Genomic DNA, 9,689 nt, shown 5'->3' with positions numbered 1-9,689 from the left:
TGTCTTCCAAATCTGATTTCTTTTCATACACTGGTTCCTCCTTTTGATAAAAGCCTCTATCTTTTTGCTTATATTTTTCCTCCCTTGTCTTTTTATACTCTTCATATGGTAGCCATTCTTTCTTGGGTTTTCGCCAATTGTCATCATACCTATCACCACTTGAATAACACACTTGCACTTTTTGGTTCCCGTTTTCATCAAGGTCACAATCTTTAGTAAGGTGGTGTCCTCTACAATTTTCACATCCCACTCTAATGGCATGGATGGATTGGTCCATCTTAGTCATTCTTCGGTCCATGCTTTCCAATTTTGCCATCATTGCTGCCATGTCATCCGTAATAGAATACACCACCCCTCGAGTTAAGTCATTCCTTGGGTTGTGATATTCTCTAGAGTGCTTAGAGAATTCTTCAATTAGAGCCTTTATCACTGGGGGTGGTTTCTTTGTGAGTGGTCCTTGCGAGTCAAGGAGTTGTCTGGTTGTCACATTTACTCCATCATAGAAAATAGATACTTCTTGTTGGCTGTTTAGATCGTGATGTGGGCAATTTCTTAGTAAACCCTTGTATCTTTCCTATGCTTCATAAAGTGACTCCCCAGCTTGTTGTTCAAAATTGGCAATGGCTTTCTTCAATTTAGCTATCTTTGATGGAAGGCAAAATTGGTCTATAAATTCTTCTTTCATTTTAGTCCAAGTAGTGATGGATCCTGGAGGGAGTGATTTCAGCCAATCTTTCGTGGCTCCCTTGAATGTGACTGGTAGCATACGTAGCAAAACAGTGTCGCGAGCCACATTAGGGACATTGAAGTAGTCGGCTATGTCATTGACCTCGTCAAGATGCTTGTATGCATCTTCATGATCCTTCCCATAGAATGGGATTCCCTTAAGCTGAGCAAGTATGTGGCCCTTACGTTCAAAGGTGGCAGTTACGGGAATCGCGGGTTGTACGAGTCCCGGGCCGGTGTCGTCACGCATCCTTTTCTTCCATTCACCCATGGGAACTTCATCGATGTTAGCCATGGTGTTAGCTAGTTCGCCCTATATGTCGCTTCCTCCTTCAGATTCGCTTTTCTCCTTTTCGGATTCGTACACGATATCGTCCTTCTTTGGGTCTTCGTCCGCCTCTGAAAAAATGCTGGATTCTCCCACTTTCTTGCCCTTTTTCTTACTAAAAACAGATTTGAGATTCTTCAATGGAGAATTCTTCGATGTTGCGGTTTCTCCTACGGTTTTGCCTTTGTTTTTCCTCAAAGTTGCTTCCGGGTCTTCAAGTGGTGGAATCAAAGGTGTACCTCCTCCTCTGGTCATAAACGACTGCAATCAAAACAGAAAATACGCGTAAAAGAACAAAAATAAGCTAAAAACGAAATTTTGTGTTCAGCGATGTACTCGTCGAGTAGCTTCGACTGCACTCAGCGAGTACAAAGCTAAAACAGAATTAAATTAACCAAAAATCCTAAAACATAAAAACTTAAAACTTATCCTAATAACTAATTTACTAAAGCAGTAACTTTGTGCAAGATGGATCTCACACAAAGGATCGATAATACTAGAAACTAGAATTAATTTTTGAACCGTTCCCCGACAACGGCGCCAAAAATTTGATGTGTATAAAAATGCACTGGTTTTAGTCCTACTTTTAAGAAGTAATTTTAACACACAAGGCAGTGAACCTGTCTTTTAGTGGTATAGTTGGGTAAGTAGGGTATCGAACTCGAGGAACGGAAATTAAACTAATAACTAGAATTAACTAAACAAGTAAATAAAGTAAAAGGGTTTCTCTAGTTTTACAAAACTAGAAACTTTAACACATTAACTAACACGCTAATTAAGTAACTAATCAGCTAAAAACAAGTAAAAACAAACCAAATTCAGTAATAGAGAGCTTTCTGTTTAGGTTCGATTCGTTTACTCCTATGGTTGATTTAAGAAAAATGCAATTGATTAGTTGTTATTGGTTACCGACTAAGGTGATTAGATTCACATTCGCTATTACTAATCCTTAGGAAACAAATTAACTTAAGCAGTGATCAAGTGTTTAAAATAATGAATTTCCTAGTTTAATTATTCGGATTAAATAAGACTTGTAATTGGTTAATCAAATTAATAATTCAATTAACCTCTTGTTGATGGTTTATCACACAAGCTTGCACATTAATTTACCCATTCTCTAGTTAACCCTAGTTTCACATGCACTATTCCTAGGCACATAACATTGTTCTCACATAATTTACATGAGGTAAGCAATTAAGAGATGTTCATGCAGCTTAATTACTTGTCAATTAACTGAAAATAGTTATGGTTAATGCGTAAGGTTCTTTAACAAGCTTAATATAACAAATTTTCACCAATAAACAATTAATCCTAAAATAAATCAATCCATAGTTATAAACTCATCTACCCTAAACAGAAACTATAAGATTTAACTCATAATTACAGTAGATAGCAATCCAAAAACGAAGTCTAACAATGCAACCATAATGTAATTCAAGAATAAAGTGAAAAGTAAACTTATGTTGCCTTGAATCTCCTTGGAATTGAAGATTAGGGTTTCTCTCACGTTTTCCAAAGCTCCAGGTGCCTTCTTGGTCGTCAGGAATTTCCCCCCAAAATCCCAGAGAGTCTCAATTCAGGAATGTGACTTCTATTTATAGTTTTCAGAAAACAGGGTCTACTCGTCGAGTAGACAACCGACTCGCCGAGTCCCCTCTGTAGAGTCTTTATACGGCAAGGACCTTGTGTTTTGCTTCGCGAACATTCTTGGGCACTCGTCAAGTAGACGTCCAGAATCGCCGAGTAGCTTCAGTATTTGGCTCTTTTTCTTCTCTCTTCAGTTCCTGAGCTTCCGATCGCATCTCCTGCTTCCTTTTGCTTCCGAGCATATCTTTTGGACTGAAAATACATTTTAAGCACAATTAAGTACCTTTTGTCCATAAATTGCAATAGATTAGCCAATAAATAACAAAAATCTATACTAAATTTATAACTAAATATGCACATATCAACTCCTCTGTACGCTAAGCATACTGGCTGAATGGGGTGTACGATGCGCGTACCTGCATGTACGCCCAACGTACTCCTCTTTTAAGCCACTTTTACCATTAAGTTCTTAATACTCTACTCCAGAAGCTACAATTACAGATCCAAGTCCTCGTTAATGTCTTAATCCATAAAGTTGATTACTTGGTGGCTTGGAACCTACCAAATGAGCCCAAACTTGAAATGTGACAACAAACTTCCATGGAAATGACTAGATCTCATGCATGGTCACAAATGAACCTTCAAGATTGAAACTTTACTGCTTATGGGACTCATATGACACTAAGGGTGGCAACCCTAGACCTAGAAAACGAGTTGAATCATAAAGGTCCATTCTTGGGACCTAAAAGGTCCAAAAAAAACTCCATTAACATAGATCTAAGCATATTTGAGAAAAGTTTCAGGATTTATACCTCAAGATGATCTGAAATGGAACCACAATCTTGGATCTACTGCTTCTCCTTTGATCCCCCACCTTGCTATGCTCTTCACTTGCTTGGAAAATGGCTTCACTACTCCAAAATGCTCTATAATGGCCTCCAAATCTCCAAGGACACTCAAGGGAGGTTTAGGGTTTCGTGGTGGCTGTCTAAAGATGAGAGGGAGGCTAATATATAGGGCATAATGTTCTTTATATAGTGACATGCCCTAAAAATTAGGGTTTAGTGACTCTGAGCGTACCCTGGGCGTACGCCTCTCCACACCCGAGACCAAACGGACTTATACGCTGGGCGTAACCCAACTTACGTTGGGCGTACGCATCCGGACTCATGCATGCATCCCTTGCATGCATGGGAGTTGCTTGCCAAACATTTCCATTAGGGACCATTTATGCCAATAACTTCAAAGTACTATAACTTCTTCCTTCTAAGTCCGTTTGCGACAAACTTTATATCCACGAAAAGGTGGTGGGAAACCCTACGCTCTTAGTCATGCCCCAAGCCTAAAACCTTACGAAGAAACCTGAGACCCATAAAAGACCAAATCGCCCCTACCCTTTGGCCTCCGAGACCACAACCAAGTACTTTCAAAACTGGGTGTTTCAACTCTCCCCCACTTAAACTAGACTTCGTCCTTGAAGTCTTCTGCGGATACTTATCTCGGGTACTTCTCATGGGTCACAGTAGCCACTCCAAACTAGCCTGAATGCTCACAACCATTCTTATACAACGCTTAACCTTGTCTGCTCTGTCCGATTCCTAAAAGGACCGCTACACTTGGCCTCCTGAGGTCCAACCATTACCCTGCTCAATCGATGGCCTTCCCAAGGCAACTGTACATAAGCGACAACCTTTCCTGTCTCTACGGAGGATAGATCCTTCGCTGTAACTAATCTCCAGCCACTCCCAGTGCTGGTCCCTTTGCTCTTACCCATTGAATGCTTCCACTTACTATGTTCAGATGCTGAACAATCAACTCAGCGTGAAAATCAGATAATCCTTAAAGTAGAAGATTCATCCCTGCAACGGTTAGACTCATACGAGAGCTGCGCAACAGATTCAAACCCTTTACTCTGAGATTATTTAATCCAGCTGTGAGTGGCTTAGCACCTCTCGGTCAACTAGCTGCTCCACTCCAAAATTTTCTTATCACTACCTGTCCGAAGATCCTACTGTATCTTATCCACTTTCTGGATGAACCGTGACCACCCTGGTCCCAACTCGTCTGCCATTACTTGGGTTACCGGACTCCCACCGGTTTTCGAACCCAAGCTCAATCGCTCCCAGCGACTTCCAAAGTAACTCCGGCTATCTAAAACTGCTCTATCCACCAAGCCACTTCTGGCTCCATTATTCCTGCTGATCCTCCCGATCGCACTATCTGACCATTCCTTGCCAACATGATCTACTACAATAGGTGAAAGCTACCCGAACTGCTGTAGCCTTACATCACTCATGGTCTCCAATGACCCGACACTTCCCGAATCCAATCATATTGTGCGGGTTGTCCTGCCCTCGTCTAAACTATCTGAAGAAACCCACAAGCAAGTCACACAGCTGATACATTCTCACTGCTGACTAAAGGCCGACGAATGCTACGGGCCACCCCACAGCCTGACGTTCCCATACCATCTGACCACTAATGCATGCTACGGGCCACCCCGTAGTCTTACTATGCTAATATACAAATGCTACGGGCCACCCCACAGTCTTACAATGTTCCTATTCTATATGCCAACTAGTGAACGCTACAGGCCACCCCATAGTCTTACAACACTTCTACACTATTTGCTAACTAACAGATGCTATGGGCCACCCCGCAGTCTTACTATACCCCTACCGCCAACTCATAAATGCTACGGGCCACCCCTATAGTCTTACAACACTCCTACACTATCTGCCAACTAATGCTACGGGCCACCCCGCAGTCTTACCACATTTCTCATACGATCTGACCACTGGTGAATGCTACAACTATCACATAGTCTGACAACACCTTCAACACCGAATGGCTGCTAGTGGATGCTACGGCTAACCCTCAGTCTTACAACACTTTTCACACTGACTGGCTGCTAGTGAATGCTACAGCTAACCCGCAGTCTTACAACACTTTCCATGCTGACTGGCTGCTAGTGAATGCTACAGCTAACCCGCAGTCTCATATCACTTTCCTTACTACTCAACCGCTGACCATGGTCTTTCACTGACAACTAATCGAAACATACCCATAATCGAGCATACATGCACGATCTAATATCCCGAGCTGAACTCATGTCATGACTGAGATCCCTATCCTGATTTCTTAAGACCTGCTATCAATCTTGAAGAGAACACGACCTCAATGTTGGCAAGTTTTCCGAACTCCCAACTTACACCACCCTCACGCCACACCCCTGCTTGGCCACCTTTCTTCCTAACTCGAATGCGAAACTTATCCCAATTCCAAAACCGCTCCTGCTCCCGTAATATGATTATCTCTCCCCCACTTAGAATCGACTAAGTCTTCACGTCACGTGAGCGTTGGAGGATTCCCATTCCTTCCTTCTTTATCCGATAGACACACTGACTACCGACACTCAGTCTTGCTAGTGATCTATTACTAGTCCACTCTAAAGATCACTAGATGAACGCCTTCTGAAATCCCAATACTAATGACCCCATAAGCTTAGCCTGATGTCCCTCTCTACCTTAAAGTCCAATTAGCCGATGCTCAGAGCAACTTCTTTAGCGATAGACTGCTTCTCTTGATGCCTCTAAAAGCTATCCCTAGCACAAAGACTGAACTTCACCGAATCCCGATGATGGTGGATAACCACCCTGCTGAACCCTGACTGCAGACCGTCACGTAATGCCCCTGAACCGATCTTGACCCTAACCAAGATAATACTGAACTCTTCCGAACCAACAAAAGAAAATGAATTACACTAACTACTACTCTAAAATCCAAGGTATGCAGATGGCATATAATCTGAACACGAAGAGAAATGTAATTCCAAAATACATTTAGTAACATTGATGCAGTACCATAACAATAAAATCATTACAGAAAGGAGAATTTGAATTACATACCAACGATCTATTGTGGCTCGATCTTGACTTCCTGCGGAACCATGGGTGTTGGAACCTGAACTCCCTCTCTCTGCTGAAGTATCTATGATGAAACCTGAGCTGTCTTTACCTCTTTGCGGGGGCAATTCGCCCTGAGATGACCAGACTGATGACAACGATGGCATAACTCTACCTCCAATGTGCATTCTTGGCGATTGTGACCCTTCCACTCAAACTTGCCACACTTAAACCTGCTACGAACATATTTTGCACCCTTTCGTTCTTCGTGCAACCACCACGAACCCTCGGTTCTCTGAAATTTGATGCTGCTGCACCCAACAGTTCGGTTCGTCAACGCAGACCATGCTCCTGCTTCCTCTTCCCCAACTGTCCCTTTAAACCAATCTCCTGCTCCCGAGCTACCCCGACTACCTCATTAACTGTCTGAACAACCACCGTCTGACTCTGGAACTTAGCGGTCAACCTGTCTGTGACACGCCCATTGATATCGGGTAATTTCTCGCGGAGGGCTCGCGAAACCTCCTCAACGATCCAATCATGTAAAGGAATCCCTTGTAGACAAGGTGCGTAACCCACCTCCGATCCTGAATGACAAGAGCTAACAATAGGATCCTCCTTCCTGAAGGATTTCAGGGATTTAATAGCATTGGGCTCCATATGATCCCCCAACCGCCTCGTAAAAATCTCGGCCCGAAAAGGCCTCAAGGCGACTATCCAAAAGTTCCAAAATCCCCTCTTTAACCGAACCGAAGATCACAGGAGCCTGATCCATGATGTTGCGCGTAATCTCAGCTGAAATAAACTCTCTCATCCGATCATCAAACTGTGCGGCTCCAGAGCCTGATCGAAATCCCTCACCAGCACCCGAACTGCCAACTGGTATCTCCCGTAGTGTGACCATGCTGAAACATATCATAACAACTTGTTGATTACACATCATACATCGAGGGATAATACACACTACAAGCTCCCTGGTTTTATCTCAGCCATCCTTGACTCGAGTACAGATCATATGATTTCAGTAGTATGGGCCCATACTATCTTCCACATCTATTCGTATTTTCCTCAAAGATTGCCTTGACTTCACTAAGTCCCTTGCACTAATACCGCTCTCAGCACCAATCCTATCCTAGGCTTTTCCTAGGTTGCCAACCCCAACCCAGCCCTCATCTACTAAAGGACTCTTCATAATGCCAATTAATCACTACATGAATACCATCACATGTGACGTGGCTCAGATAATCCTTCGAGTAAAGGACTCGTCCCTACAACGATTAGACTCAAACGAGATCTGCGCAATAGGGTCAAATCCAGCACTCTGAGATTATTCAACTCTGGTCGCATGTGACTTAACGTATTCATCTAGTAGCTAACTCCCATTACTCGACGTCCCACAAAGCACAAAGCAAGCAACATTCAGACAAATGGAAAATCTAACCAAACAAGCCATTCTATCCTCTTATAAGGAATCTATACTAGCATGCAATTCAAAGGCTCATGCAATCAGGCATAACCTAAACAGGCTATCCTACCACTGGCTGATGCAATTCTACAAGTTCATATAAACATACAAAGGCATCTTTCCTAGATCCTTAGCTCTATCTAGCATGCGAATGACATAATCATATCATATCACATTACAACCATATATTGGTATTTTGGGAACCACTTACTTGAGCTCGGTCGATTTTACGCATCACCCCTTTTTCTCTTTTTAAAACTTTTTTATAAAAATGATTCTCTTTTCAAAATTTTCATACCGAGTCCTCAGTTTGAGTTCAGACACACCCGAAAGTATGTCCGAATCCCTCAAACCAAGGCTCTGATACCAACTTGTAACATCCCAAAATTCAAGACCAAAAATTTCATTTTTATATAATAGAAAAACACTTAACAACTTTGTTCCAAACATTGAAAATGTTTCATTTAAACTAAATATCAGAGTCTAATCCCAAAGATCACATAATGCGGAATAATGTGGGTGAATGCGATGCGATCGTCCCGAGCTCCTTTTCTGAAAACTGAAGGTACCTAAAACCAAAACTGTAAACCGTAAGCACAAAGCTTAGTGAGTTCCCAAAATACCACATACCATACAATAATATACTGCCAGACGATTCTGGGGTGCCTGACCTACCCATGTCAAGCCATTCTGGGGTGCTCGACCTACACTGCCAGGCAATTCTGGGGTGCCTGACCTACCCATGTCAAGCCATTCTAGGGTGCTCGACCTTCCTTCGGTTCATCTGAACCAGCTATGAGGCCTATTTCACCCCTACTACTACTAGTACCATATAATAACATAGCATAAACATACTGCCAGTCAATTCTAGGGTGCCCGACCTACCCTTCGGTCCTTACGACCGTGACACGGGGACTACTCCCCCATACTAGTACTATCACACAACATCATATCATGCTAGCACATATAACATATCAGGTAGTAGAAAACATAGATAATTATCACAAAGACAATAATCTAATCAAACAACTCCTAATAGTGGGCCGACATTGTAGCTGTAGACCACTTCTACTGGAAGGTAACTCACCTCGCACTGCTGATGACTTGCAGATAATCCTCTGGCTGCTAACTGGCAATTCCCGAACTGCTAATTCATCGGCTCCCCGAGCTATCAATACCAAATAACATTTAGTCCAAACCAATAATCCTTCTTAGGATAAAATGACCATTTTAGCCCTGCTCTAATCTAGACCATATCCAAGGCCCAATTCCATTTAATCTTTTTAAGTCCACTAATGGCCAGCTAAAGGCCTACTAATGGCCCAATTTGCTAAATTGGGCCCAATCCCTCTAATGGGCCTTACCCTAAGCCCAAACATGTTCTTGGCCCAAAACATCTGACTTATGATGGCCCACTAAGGCCCAAAGTCCACTGCTTGGCCCAACCCGAGGCCCAAAACAGACCAAGCCCATAAGTGAGGAGTACCCGGGGCGTACTCCTCTGTATGCTAAGCGTACTGGTTGAATGGGGTGTACGCTGCATGTACCTGCATGTACGCCCAACGTACTCCTCTGTTAAGCCACTTTTCCCATTAAGTGCTTACTACTCTACTCCAGAAGCTACAATTACATATCCAAGTCCTCTTCAACGTATTAATCAATAAAGTTGATTACTTGG

At 42.7% G+C, this 9,689-nt stretch overlaps 1 non-coding gene across 1 annotated transcript; it reads left to right on the top strand.

The window, feature by feature from the left end:
• Positions 1-530: 530 nt before the first annotated feature.
• LOC145151660 (small nucleolar RNA R71) lies at positions 531-637 on the top strand. Its single transcript, XR_013732222.1, has one exon. It is a non-coding gene; the product is annotated as a small nucleolar RNA R71 (small nucleolar RNA).
• Positions 638-9,689: the final 9,052 nt, after the last annotated feature.

The sequence above is a fragment of the Lactuca virosa genome, chromosome 1 (genome assembly GCF_052849685.1).
Source record: "Lactuca virosa cultivar CGN04683 chromosome 1, Lactuca_virosa_CGN04683_v6, whole genome shotgun sequence".
Taxonomy (NCBI): domain Eukaryota; kingdom Viridiplantae; phylum Streptophyta; class Magnoliopsida; order Asterales; family Asteraceae; genus Lactuca; species Lactuca virosa.
This window is presented reverse-complemented; position numbering and strand designations above follow the sequence as displayed.